At 40.3% G+C, this 12923-nt stretch overlaps 1 long non-coding RNA gene and 1 other non-coding gene across 3 annotated transcripts; one reads left to right on the top strand and one right to left on the bottom strand.

Moving 5' to 3' along the window:
• Window positions 1-290: 290 nt before the first annotated feature.
• Window positions 291-12099, bottom strand: LOC107976478 (uncharacterized). 2 transcript variants are annotated; one of them, XR_001720519.4, is made up of 3 exons: window positions 12048-12099; window positions 2672-2831; window positions 291-1357 (listed from the first exon to the last, which is right to left on the bottom strand). It is a non-coding gene; the product is annotated as an uncharacterized LOC107976478 (long non-coding RNA). The 2 variants fall into 2 exon arrangements; XR_010159359.1 differs by lacking the exon at window positions 12048-12099 and adding an exon at window positions 11618-11698.
• LOC112204280 (small nucleolar RNA SNORA70) lies at window positions 6614-6747 on the top strand. Its single transcript, XR_002937852.1, has one exon. It is a non-coding gene; the product is annotated as a small nucleolar RNA SNORA70 (small nucleolar RNA).
• Window positions 12100-12923: the final 824 nt, after the last annotated feature.

Below are 12923 nucleotides of genomic sequence, written 5' to 3'. Positions count from 1 at the left end.
GACCAGCCTGGCCATCATGGTGAAACCCCGTGTCTACTAAAATGTAAAAATTATCTGGGTGTGGTGGTGTGCCCCTGTAATCCCAGCTACTCGAAAGGTTGAGATAGGAGAAGCTCTTGAATTGGGGAGCTGCAGGTTGCCATGAGTTGAGATAGCACCACTGTACTCCAGCCTGAGTGACAGAGTGAGACTCCATCTCAAAAAAAAAAAAAAAAAAAAAAAAGTGGCATGGCTGGAGAATTGGTGAAATGCAGCTAGTCTCCTAATACACAGTTGATACAGATTCTGCTGCCGCCGACAACACTATCGCTTCCATTCATCTTCTCTTTGACGTTATGAATAGGTAGGAACATTTAATTGTTAATCTGGCAATGAGACAACAATATTTTCTTAAATAGCTTTTTGTGGTTTACTTGTCTTTTTTAAAAGAACTGGGGGTAAAGTCAAGAAAACTCAATTTTTCCATCGTTCTCATGTATCAAAAATAGTTCATGACGCAGCAGATAGAAGATTAATACTCAAGTTCCTTCTGTTTTCCCGGGCCAAAAGAAAGTCTTCTATTTGAGTTATGTCATTTATTCCCATATATTATTCATGGCCAACTTACAGAATATGTTAGCTACACCTCTTAGTATAATATTTGGCCAATTCCCTCTCCTCTAGAGATTATATTCACATTTTTTTGTGAGTTAAATAATAAAAAACATTAAAATGTCAGTTATCCATAATATTAAGAAGAACCTATTTTAAAAGGTTGATGAAGATGACACTTCTCACAGCAGAAACACTGATCATATCTGGGGCGAAGAGGACCAGCGTACGTTGATTTCCCTATCCCACATTTTCCAACTGTTTTTGAACGTCTTCATTGATGGTTTCGGTAAATACTCTTCACGATGAAGCCAGAAAAATCAAGAATTCAGAGGCCACTTTTCTCACTGTGTTGCCGAAGTGTGGGAAGATAGATTCTTCTATCATCTCAGCAGAGAATTGCTTATTTTATCCAGATTTATAGTGTCTGCAGAACAAGAATTCTGTCACTCATAATGACTCCAGCCATTATTTATTTATCAGCCCGGGTAAAAGTTATAAGTCACACTACACCGGACAGCTGCTGGTTTTGCCTGTTCATCCATCATTCCCTCTTTGTCTGTTAACACTGAAGATTTTCCTCTGAAAACCACCTTTTCTCACTTTCAGCCCCTGTAGTTTGCATGTGTTTGATCACATCCCTCCAGGTCTCCCAGGGAGCGTCTGTCTCAGAAGCTGGACACAGAGGCTGACCATACATAGGTTATGTGGGCATCTTGAACCAAGAGACACACCTATATCTTCACTTGAACTATGAAGGCAACAGCTAATGGGTACAATCAGAGTTAGACAGAATAAATAAGTTCTCGTATTTGAATTCATAACAGGTGACTACAGTGACTAAACAATAACTTATTGTACATTTTTAAATGACTAAAAGGGTATAATTGGAACATTCATAACTCAAAAAATGCTACATGCTTGAAGTGATGGATGCCCCCTTTAACCTGATACGATTATTACAAATTGTATACCTGTATCCAAATATCTCATGTGCCTCATAAATATATGCACCTACTATGTACTCATACAAGTTAAAAATTTTAAAACATTAAAAAAAGAAAGATGACCCTTTCTGCTCAAGTTCCTAGCTGATACAATGTACATAGGGGGCTGCTCAGGGCAATATGGAGAAAAACACACCATACTAAGTCCACACCAAAGAAAGAAGACAAAGAGAGAGAAGAAAGGCTTTAATCTTCAGGCCCTTACATTTTTTTTCTTAAGTTTCTTTGAGTAGGGCATTTGTCTCTTGCAACTAAAAGCATACTAAGGAATAAATAATCAATCCTGTTATTAATGATAAGACAGGAAAGAATAATAGACACAAAAAGTAAGAGGATTCAGAGAGCAGAAACTGTCTGGGACTAGCTGTCTGATGTCATTGACGACATTGATTGTTGGTGTAAGCAGGCACGGGTGGAATAAATTTTGATGGTCACATTCTTGAGGAAAGGCTGAACCCTGGTATCCCCTGGAACAGAGATGCTGTGCAATTTCCTACAGAGGAAGGGAGGAGGAATGTTTGCTGCATTGTATTTGTCAGGCTTTGAAGACTATTGGATAGTGTTTTTAAATAAGGAGTCCTCAGTTTAAACAGAACAAAACCTGTGTACAGAAAAGTAGCTATGTACTCCTCAAATCACACAGGAGTGAGGAGTAACAGAGCCAGATTTTAAAGCCAAGTCTGCCTGATGTGAATGGGCATGTTCATCTACTATAACTTACTAATAACATTAGGGACACCAGTTACTTTACTAAGGCAAACAGTTGCTTTTTGGGGGGTAATAGATATATGAGATCAAAATGACCTCACCCACCATCAGCCCCAGTGCCTGACATCTTTGTTATTAGAGATTCCTTTGAATTCCGATTTTTTAAATTGCTGTGCTTTGGAGCAGAGGGCTTAATGTATGTCTAAATATATCATACTGAATACCTTTTTCAAATCAGAACGGGATTTTTGCCAGCATTAAACCCTTGAATCTTATTGATGGCTCTGCATCTTATAAAACTCTTTAGTTTACAAAGAATTTTTGGCACAGTTTAATGTGAACATCACCGGACCTCATGTACTTACGAGATAGTTGAACCTTGGGACGTCAGCATAGTTTGAGGATGGAGGAGCAGAGCGTATGAAATGTTAACTGGAAAGGCAGGAAACATTTAAAGATGATACAACTTTGTGCAGGAAGAGCATGCGAATTTGTTTTATCTGCCGTCCATGATGAAAAGGAAATCTTAAAGAATAAAAATTGTGATTAGTTGTAACATGAATAAGCAGACTGTGCTATTATACAGAAAAATGAATGGATTATCAAGCATAAAAGGAAAGCTAAAAAATTCACCAAGATTAAAAGATAGCATCCGGGCCAGGCACAGTGGCTCATGTCTGTAATCACAGCACTTTGGGAGGCTGAGGAGGGCAGATCACCTGAGATCGGGAGTTCAAGACCAGCCTGACCAACATGGAGAAAACCCGTCTGTACTAAAAATACACAATTAGCTGGGTGTTGTGGCGCATGCCTGTAATCCCAGCTACTCAGGATCCTGAGGCAGGAGAATCGCTTAAACCCAGGAGGCGGTGAGCAGAGATGGCGCCATTGTACTCCAGCCTGGGCAACTAGAGCAAAACTTCGTCTCAAAAAATAAAAAATAAAAGTAATGAAAAATAAAAAAGCAGCATCCAAGATATATGTTGAGCCAACATCCTTTGAAACTTACAGTAGTCACCGTTATAAAAAAAAGAGAAGCCCAAAGGAAGTGAAGAATTCCTGAGAGCACACTTAATCTAGTTAATTTATCTGATAGGGCGTTAGAAGTCTGCAAATTAGGTTGCTGAAATACAGTCACTGATCTCGGAGGAAATGTGATGACTGAGTTTATTAGAATCCAGATGAAGAAATGCTACTGCACTTCATTCCATATGCGTTTTGAGGAACTGAACCATACCAGAATCAACACACGCTTTTAGGAGGTCAACAGGAAGTCCTTGCAAAATGGGGTTCTTTCACTTACACGTGCATCGACATTACGTGGTGGGCTTATTAAAAAAAAAAAAAAGTTGTTGGAACGCAGTTCAAGAGTGTCAGAGAGTGCAGACTGAGACTTGAGAATTTGCATTCTTAACAAAGTTCAAGGTGAATTTGTTTCTAATGCTGCTGGTCCAGGAAGCATGCACTGACCAGCTCTTGCAATGCCATGATGAGCTGTGCTGAGCCAGCCATTTGACAGCATATTTTGGGAACCAACTGAAGAAGTCCAGGTGTTGCATAAACGTGGTAACGAGCTGTATCTTTTTGTGTATTTGGAGACAAGATCTCTCTCTGTCCCCTAGGCTGGAGTGCAGTGGTGTGATCATAGCTCATTGCAGCATCTGCCTCCCAGGCAATGCTCCCACTTCAGCCTCCTGAGTAGCTGGAACTACAAGCATGCACCATGGTCAGCTAATTTTTTTTATTTTTTATAAAGGTTGGGGTCACACTATGTTGCCCAGACTGGTCTCGAACTCCTGGGCTCAAGTGATCCACCGACCTCTACCTCCCAAAACGCTGGGATTACAGGAGTGAGCCACTGCATCTGGCTCCTCAAGCTGTATCTTCCTATTTAAAAGAAAAATAAATAAATAAACTTTATTGTGTATGCTTGATGTTTAGAACATAATGTCATGGAATATCGTCAAAAGTTAAATGATGACTATAGTGAAGCAGATTAACATATCTAGCATCTCACATAGCTTCTTTCCTTGTGTGCAACAAGAACAGCTAAAATCTCCTCATTAACTAAAATCTCTAAGACAATTCAATTTTATTAACTTGATTCCTCATATTGTACTTAATCTGCAAGTCTCTTTCCTCAGTATTTCTGTTGACTGTGCTGTAGGTGACGAGAAAAAGTCTTGCCATGCCTTTGCTCACTTCAGGTGCCTAAATTGCGGGTCATGCATGCATCATGTTCTCTATAGTTTTCCTAACCTCCAAAAAATGTGGAATTCACTCTATATCATTTAAGTAGATGATATGTTAAGTAAAGGTTATTGAGTTAATCACAGAATTATTAGAATGGCCAAAGAAATATATTCAAAGATAAGATTGCAGGGAAAATGCTGCAAGCCATACCCCAACCTGGCCTTCTGCTGCATCCCAATGAGGTGGTTTAACTTGCACGCCATTGTCAACCCACAACCAAATTACATTAGGAACCTTCTCTGAAATCTTCCTCATGTCCCCAGCTGCCACTCTTAGAACAGAGTGGATTCTCCACACAGAGCCTTTGTCCTAAAGTGGCTCACCTCTGTGTGGGGTCTGGAGGCGCATAAGAACCTTTCACAAGCCTGTACACTAACCACAAGCAAACTGAGAAATGTATATTTCTGGAGTCTACGTTGAAAAGGCACTTTTTAGAATGTGGAGATTGATCCAAATTTAGGGAAAATGTTCCAAAAATGTCAGATGGCCTTTTCAGTGGGTGTTCTGGTTTATTGTTGTTCAACAAATGATGCCAAAACTTCGTGACTTAAGACTATGATTTGTCATCTCTCCTAGTTGAGTGGGTAGATGGGAATGAGCTAGGCAGTCCTTGTTTAAGGTTGCTCGTGCGTTTGCAGTCAGAAGTGGTTGGACCCATCTCATCTGGGAAAGGCTGCATGTCTAAGCTGTTTCACCAACATGGATGCCAGTCAATGTTTTCTATCGACTGAGTGTCATCTGGGGCTATGATCCAAGTGCTTACACATGTCTTTTCTTTGATGTATGAGCTTCTCATAGCACCATTGCTGAATTGAAGAGAAGACAACAGAAGAAGTGTGTATGTGAGGCAGGAACATGAAGAAGCCTCCAGTTTCTCTAAAGGACTACTCCTGGATTTGGACAGCGTCACTTCCACTGTATTTCCATTGATCACAAGATTTGCCCACAATCAGAAGGCAGAGTGGCAATATCACATTGCAAAATAGCATGCAGGATAAGAGCTGTTGCTGTGTCCCTCTTTGGAATATGCAATCTGACAGATTGCTATTTAAAAGTGGACAGATGGAGCATTTTTGCAGCTAACTCAACAAACAAACACCCATAACACATGCACGCACACACACAAACACACACTATATCTTGATATTCAGTCAAAATTATTTCTTTCTTGACTTTAAATACTATGATAATTATCTTTACTGCCTACTTACCTATAAACACTAAGCCAGAAGCCAGAGTTTGAGATCTATCACTGTGATAGAAGTAGGAAAGAGAAAAAGCATTTGACAAAATTTAACACCCTTTCATGATAAAAACTCTCAACAGAATAAGTATAGAGGGATTTTAACTTAACACAATAAAAGCCATAAATGACAAAGCGGTAGCTAACATCATACTCAATGGTGACATGTTGACAGCTTTTCTCTGGGTTCAGGGAGAAGACAAGGATGCCCACTTTCAGTACTTTTCTACAGAGCTGTGGAAGTCTGAGCTGGAGCAATTAGACAAGAGAAATAAATAAAAGTCACCCTAATAGGAAGGGAAAAAGTGAAATTGTCTGTTTGCTGACAATATGATCTTATACAGAGAAAACTGTAACGACTCCACTAAAAGCTAATAGAATTGATAAATAAATCCAGTAAAGTCACAGGATACAAAATCAACACACAAAATTGGTAGCATTTTTATACACTAATAAAAAGCTATCTGGAAAAGGTATAAAGAAAAGAATCCTATTTACAACAGCAACAACAAATTAAATACTTAGGTATAAATTTAAAGTGGTAAAAGACTTGTATACAGAAAACTGTAAAACTCATGAAAATTCTTTTAAAAATCACACAAATAAATGGAAAGGTATGCTGTGCTTATTGCTTAATAGAATTAACATTGTTAAAATGTCCATACTATCCAAAGTGATCTACAGATTCAATGCAGCCACTATTTAAATTCTAATGTTATTTTTCACAGAAATGAAAAAAAAATTCTTAAATTTGCATGAGACCACAAAAGACCCCAAGTAGCCACAATCTTAAGTAAAAAGAACAAAGCTGCTGCAACCAGTTCAGCCAACTGAGTTCCTTTCTTCATAGGGGTCCAATGTGCAATGGCTGCAAACAGCTGCTTCCCTGTAGTGTATGCTGCCCATTTCTTGTATGGGTTGCTCTAAGGGACCTTGGAGACAGGCTTTCAGATGTATGTTCTTGCCTCTGAACTTGCACTAACCCAATGCAGGCTCCAAACAGACATGTGAGGTGCCTTGGAAAAGGCCCAGGACACTGTGGACAGGGTCCACATTGGCCAACTTATCATGTCCATTTGCACCAAGCTGCAGAACAAGGAGCATGTGATTGAGGCCCTATGCAGGGCCAAGTTCAAGTTCCCTGGCTGCCAGAAGATCCATGTCTCGAAGAAGTGGGGCTTCACCAAGTTCAATGTGGATGAATTTGAAGACATGGTGGCTGAGGATTGGCTCATCCCAGATGGCTATGGGGTCAAGTACATCCCCAGTCATGGCCCTCTGGACAAGTGGCGAGCCCTGTTTTCAAAAGGGCTTCCACTGTGCTGCCCCCTCTTAACACTCACCAATAAATTCTACCTCCTGTCAAAAAAAAAAAAAGAAGCATCAGACTATCTGACTTCAAGATATATTACAAAGCACTTATAATCAAAACAGCATGGTACTCACATAACAACATATTGACCAAAGGAACAGGACAGAAAGCCCAGAAATAAACCCATGCATTTATAAGCAATTGAGTTTTGACAAATGTGCCAAGAACATACGACTTTGAAAGGACAACCTCTTCAATAAATGGTGTTGGGAGAACTGTTCATCTCATGAAGACATCTATGGGGATTGTGTTTTCGTGAGAACAGAAGAGGTTAAAACAAATAAAATGATAAAAGAGAATGAGGCATATTGAAGTGACTTCATTGCCTAGGGTAATACCTGAGATTCATTCCCTCACAGCCACGGAAAACTATGACTCAGATCACCAGAGTGAGGTTAGGAGCAGAAGTTTAATAGGTGAAAGAAAGAGAAGAGCTCTCTGTACAGACAGGGGTCCCAGAGAAAATGAGTTGCTGCTTCCACGATGAAGTACAGGAGGTTTTATAGATGAGCTTGAGGAGGTGGTGTTTAATTTACACAGGGCATGAGAGATCGGTCAGCCCAGCTGTGCCATTTGCATAGCATGCAAAAATCTGGCCACCCCCATTCTAATATTTTATCATGCAGAAATCTACTGGCACCATGTTGCCTGTTCCTTTACTGTACACGTGGTGACAAAGAAAAGGGAAGATAGAGCCTCTGGGTTGAACATAGCTGGCCCTCAGGTAGTGCCGATTTTCAGGCCCTCATCTTTGTTTGGGGTTCTCCAGAACAGTACCTACGGAAAGAGCTGCAGTCTTGCTTCCCACCTAACCACTAGAAACCTACCTGAAATATGCATCTAACCATGTCACTATCAAAGTTAAATAAAAATAAAACCAAACTTTTTCTTTGGTTTAAGAGCCACTGCCTTAGCAGGATGCCACAGGACCTCAGTGACCTGGTGGCTGCTCCTGACTCCATCTGTAAAGGACTTTCCCACTGATATTTCCTGCATAGACTGTGGAGTGCCCTACCACAAGACTTTGTGTAAGCTGTCCTGTTATTAAAAGGCTAACCCCCCTGATTTTTATCTACACAATACCTACTCTTCCTTTCTGTAAGGACTTTGCTCCAGCATCACCTTCAGAAAATTTCCCTGTAGCCTCCATTCCTTGTCCTGAGTTGAATTATCTTCTCTTCTCTGCTCTCATGAGTGCATCCTTCTAACAAGTCCTTAGCCTATTTTATTATCTCATGTTGCATCTATCTCCATGACAGGGCTTGAAGCCTTCTGCCGGCAGGGATCATGTCCTATTTTTATTTTTGTATCCATTGCCCATAGCATAGGCGATCAAAAAATACTTGTTGAACAAATAATTTTGTGTTCTTCCTGATCATTTGGAAGAAATGTTGCATTCTCAATAAGATGTTTAGTATTCTTTGTAAATGTTCTAGGAAACGGTATAAGGTACTTTGAGTTTATTTCCATCAATTTGCCAAATTTCAGAGTTTTATAGCCGTAGGTAACAAGCAAAACTAAGTAAGACAAGAGATGCACACTTGCTAGTCAGGGCCAAAATGTTATTAGCACTTTCTCATTTGTGCCACTGATGTACAATCATGTCTTTGTAGAAAGAGAGAGCTAACTTATTTTCCACGGAAATTGTGGCACAGATCACATACCAACCCTGAATTGGTTAATCTTTCTTCAACACCATAAAAATTATTTCTACCAATAACATTGTAATCCACACATTAGTTCTGAAGGATTTTTGTTCATTCAAAAGTGATCATCATTTGGTAGTCAGTGACATCCAGTCTTCTAAATTTTCAGAGGTCATTTTCCCCAGCTCTGAGATGAATGAAATATATTCAAGAAAAAACAAAAACAAAACAAGAAACTTGTTTGAGAAGGACTTAGCAAGGTCGATTTTGCAAAGTTAAATTCCTAAGTACAAATATTTTGATTTGAACATGTATAGATAGCACAGCCCACTCCTTTCAAAGGCTTGTACCTCTACACAATTTATGGAATAAACTACACACAAACAGCCAGTGGCAATATCAGAAATGCAGCAGCCAAACCTAAATTAATTATTCACATAATAAGCCCCTGTCATTTACTAGTTAAAAATAATGTGTGAGTGTAACAGAGAAATATCTGTTAAAATTATTGTGAAATTTGACTTCTTAATGTTTCTTCCATAACACATGTTCTTAAACATCATGTAAGCTCAGGAAGGTGGTGAGGGGCCTGTTCTCTCTGGCAACAGGTGATACATCTCCTCTCTGTCACAGAATCTCAAAGGAAACCACACAGAATGGAGGAGAGAAAGTTTGGCAAGAGATGAGCAATAACCTAACTTTAATTCTGTTCCCCTGTTTCTGAGTGCTCAGCTGGGGCATGTGGCTCATTACTCATTCATGAAAGCATTTCGCCATTGTGTGAGCCTACCAAGACAATCGATTTAGACAACACAATGGCTTGGGAGTGATAGGGCCACACTCCAAATTTCAAAAGTACCAGGACACACAAAATCAAAACACACTATTTTTGTGATAATTGAATTTCACTCAGATTTAGCCACACAAAAAATGAACAATAAGGGAGTTGCTTCCAAATGCAATTTTAGAAAATAATGGAGGTGGCAAGAATCAGAAATACACACTCGCCATTAACATTCAGAAATAATTTGTGTCAACAATTTTACACATATGACGTATGTATGTCCTTATTTTAAGAAGCATAAAGCTATTTATAGCTACACAATTAAACCTGTTAAATCACATGATTATGGAGAAAAACAACAGCTTTCAATGTTTTCTATCTGCAGGGCAGCAAATTGTCTTTAGGGACAATTTTAATATATGCCAGGAAGAATATTTATGCAAATGACACCTTCTCTAGAGCCAATGTTAAGAAAAGACTTCCTAAGTAAAATTGTTGTCCTGACTCGTGAAACTTAACTCAGCTGAAGGAAGATGTACACTGGCCTCTTGTAATGTTTGAACTGTTTGAATCTGGTGCTTTTATTTGCAAAGGTGAGCATTGAGGTTTTGCTTTTAATGAGAGCAGCCATTTTCTTTCTTTTTAATGCAGTTCAGGGTCTCTCTGCCACATTCAACAACAGTTTTCAAAGAATCTGCCTTTAGAAGTCACAGCATAAGTAGCTACTGACTGGCTATTTTTCTACTAAGATAATTAATATTAATTAAGATTCATGACACATCATTGATCTATACATGCATAATAAAAATTATGCATAATAAGACAATTTCTATAAGGGAAATCTGAGACTTGTTGCTTCTGGGTTTTGTTTCTTTCTTTCTTTGTTTTTTGTAGAGAGAGTTTCACTCTTGTTGCCCAGGCTGGATTGCAATGGCACGATCTCGGCTCACCACAACCTCCGCCTCCCAGGTTCAAGCGATTCTCCTGCCTCAGCCTCCCGAGTAGCTGGGATTACAGGAACATGCCACCAAACCCAGCTAATTTTTGCATTTTTAGTAGAGAAGGGGTTTCTCCATGTTGATCATGCTGGTCTCAAATTCCTGACCTCAGATGATCCAACCACCTAGGCCTCCCAAAGCGCTGGCATTACAGGCATGAGCCACTGCACCCGGCCTTTTTTTTTTTTTTTTCATGTTAGTAACTCTCCCCTTTCCTTCTCATGTTGCACCATAAAGGGTTGATAAAGTACACAGAGGAATTACTAGGATAATACCAGTCAAGCTGCATTCACCAGTAAATAGAAAGATCAGACAGACACTCAGTTATTAAGAGAGTTTTTCAGACATGGAGTGTGTGCTTTAATAAGATCTTTGGAACATGTAGAAATAATATTTATTCTGTTGTAGAATTCAGGGTTTGTATAACTCCCTTGGAAACATAGATTGTTATTTAGATACGTAATAAAGAATATGAATCAAAGAAAAACGACAAGATTATTTTAGTTCGTGTTTCCTCGTTCTTAGAAGCTGTTAGAGTAGGTAGGTTAGGCGGACATGAGTAAGGCAGGAGAGGGAACCCCCAGGAATGTCAGCTGACCATTAAGCGATGGTCAGGTGGTTATTAAACTATCTCTGTAACGTAATAATTAGTTGCAGCCAGTGCCAGGGAAAGATAGTCTCCCAAGAGATAGAAAATACCTGACGCTGGTGATCAGCAGCTTCTGATAAGATTTCAGGCGTTGGGTGAGTGGGCTCAAACGTGGCACCAAGAAGCAAAATAGTGGAGTTTAACTGGTATATGACCTTCCTCTAGGAATGGTCAACTGGTAAATGAAAAACGCCTCAAGTAGGAACAACACACACCAGGGTCTGTTGAGGGGTGGAGGGTGAGGGAGGGAACTTAGAGGACGGGTCAACAGGTGCAGCAGGGGCAGCAAACCACCACGGCACCCGCGTACCTATGTAACGAACCACCACGGCACCCGCGTACCTATGTAACAAAGCACCCGCCTACCTATGTGACAAACCACCACGGCACCCACGTACATATGTAACGAACCGCCATGGCACCCGTGTAGCTATGTAACAAACCACCGCACACCCACGTACCTAGATAACAAACCAGTACGGCACCCGCCTACCTATGTAACAAAGCACCCGCGTACCACTGTAACAAAGCATCACGGCACCCGTGTGCCTATGTAACAAACCACCACACACCCGCGTACCTAGGTAACAAACCACCACGGCACCCGCCTACCTATGTAGCAAAGCACCTGCGTACCTATGTAACAAACCACCACAGCATCCGCGTACCTATGTAGTGAACTTCCACGGCACCCGTGTAACTATGTAATGAAGCACCACGGCACCTGCCTAGCTATGTAATGAAGCACCACGGCACCTGCCTAGCTATGTAACAAATCACCACGGCACGTGCGTACCTATGTAAGGAACCATCACAGCACCCGCGTACCTATGTAGCGAACCTCCACAGCACCCGCGTAACTATGTAACAAAGCACCACCGCATCCGCATACCTATGTAACAAAGCACCACCGGACCCGCGTACCTATGTAACAAACCTGCAGGTTCTGTACATTTATCCCGGTTTTCCTTTCTTAAGACAGTTTTAAAAAATAAGAAAGAAAAAAGAAAAACACCTAAAGTGAGCATGTGCACAACATCAGTAAACACACTGAGCATGTGGCCCCCCCCAAGTGCTGGCAGGCCACTGCCCATGCAGACAGCCCACCCCAAGGGAAGAATCAAGTGAGCAGAACTGCAAACTCCAGAATCACACTGATGTGTAAAACCTCAAGTCACGGATGAAATAGGGCACTTGGATCTCTCAAGTCACCCGCTGGGCCCTCTTCCAAGTGTATTTTATTTACTTCCTTTCGTTTCTGCTCTGAAACTTTTTAACAAACTCTCAGTCCTGCTCAGAAACTGACCTTGGTTTCTTCCCCTGCCTTAAACTTACTTCTGCCTCTCAGCAGAATTCTTTCCTCCAAGGAGGCAAGGATCAGATGGCGTTTGCTGCAGATCTGTGGGATTTGCCACTGGTAACAAAGCTTTGTAATAGAAAAATGCATTCTTCTAATTTTGAAATAAAACTAAATTTTACCCAACCTTTTATTGCTGTCCAGAAATGACAAAAAAGTAACTAACCTTTTCTGAAACTGCATCTAACTGTGTTTTATATTTTCCTGCTGTGTATTTTCAGAGTATGATGTTAACTAAAAAATTTGAGAGTCATGCTATAAATTAAGAAATACTTCACAACAATAGACTTAGGACAGCACTTAATCATTAAATGT

Source organism: Pan troglodytes, chromosome 7 (assembly GCF_028858775.2).
Source record: "Pan troglodytes isolate AG18354 chromosome 7, NHGRI_mPanTro3-v2.0_pri, whole genome shotgun sequence".
NCBI classification, from domain to species: domain Eukaryota; kingdom Metazoa; phylum Chordata; class Mammalia; order Primates; family Hominidae; genus Pan; species Pan troglodytes.
The sequence above is the reverse complement of the archived record's forward strand: the minus strand, read 5'-3'. Positions and strand labels throughout refer to the sequence as shown.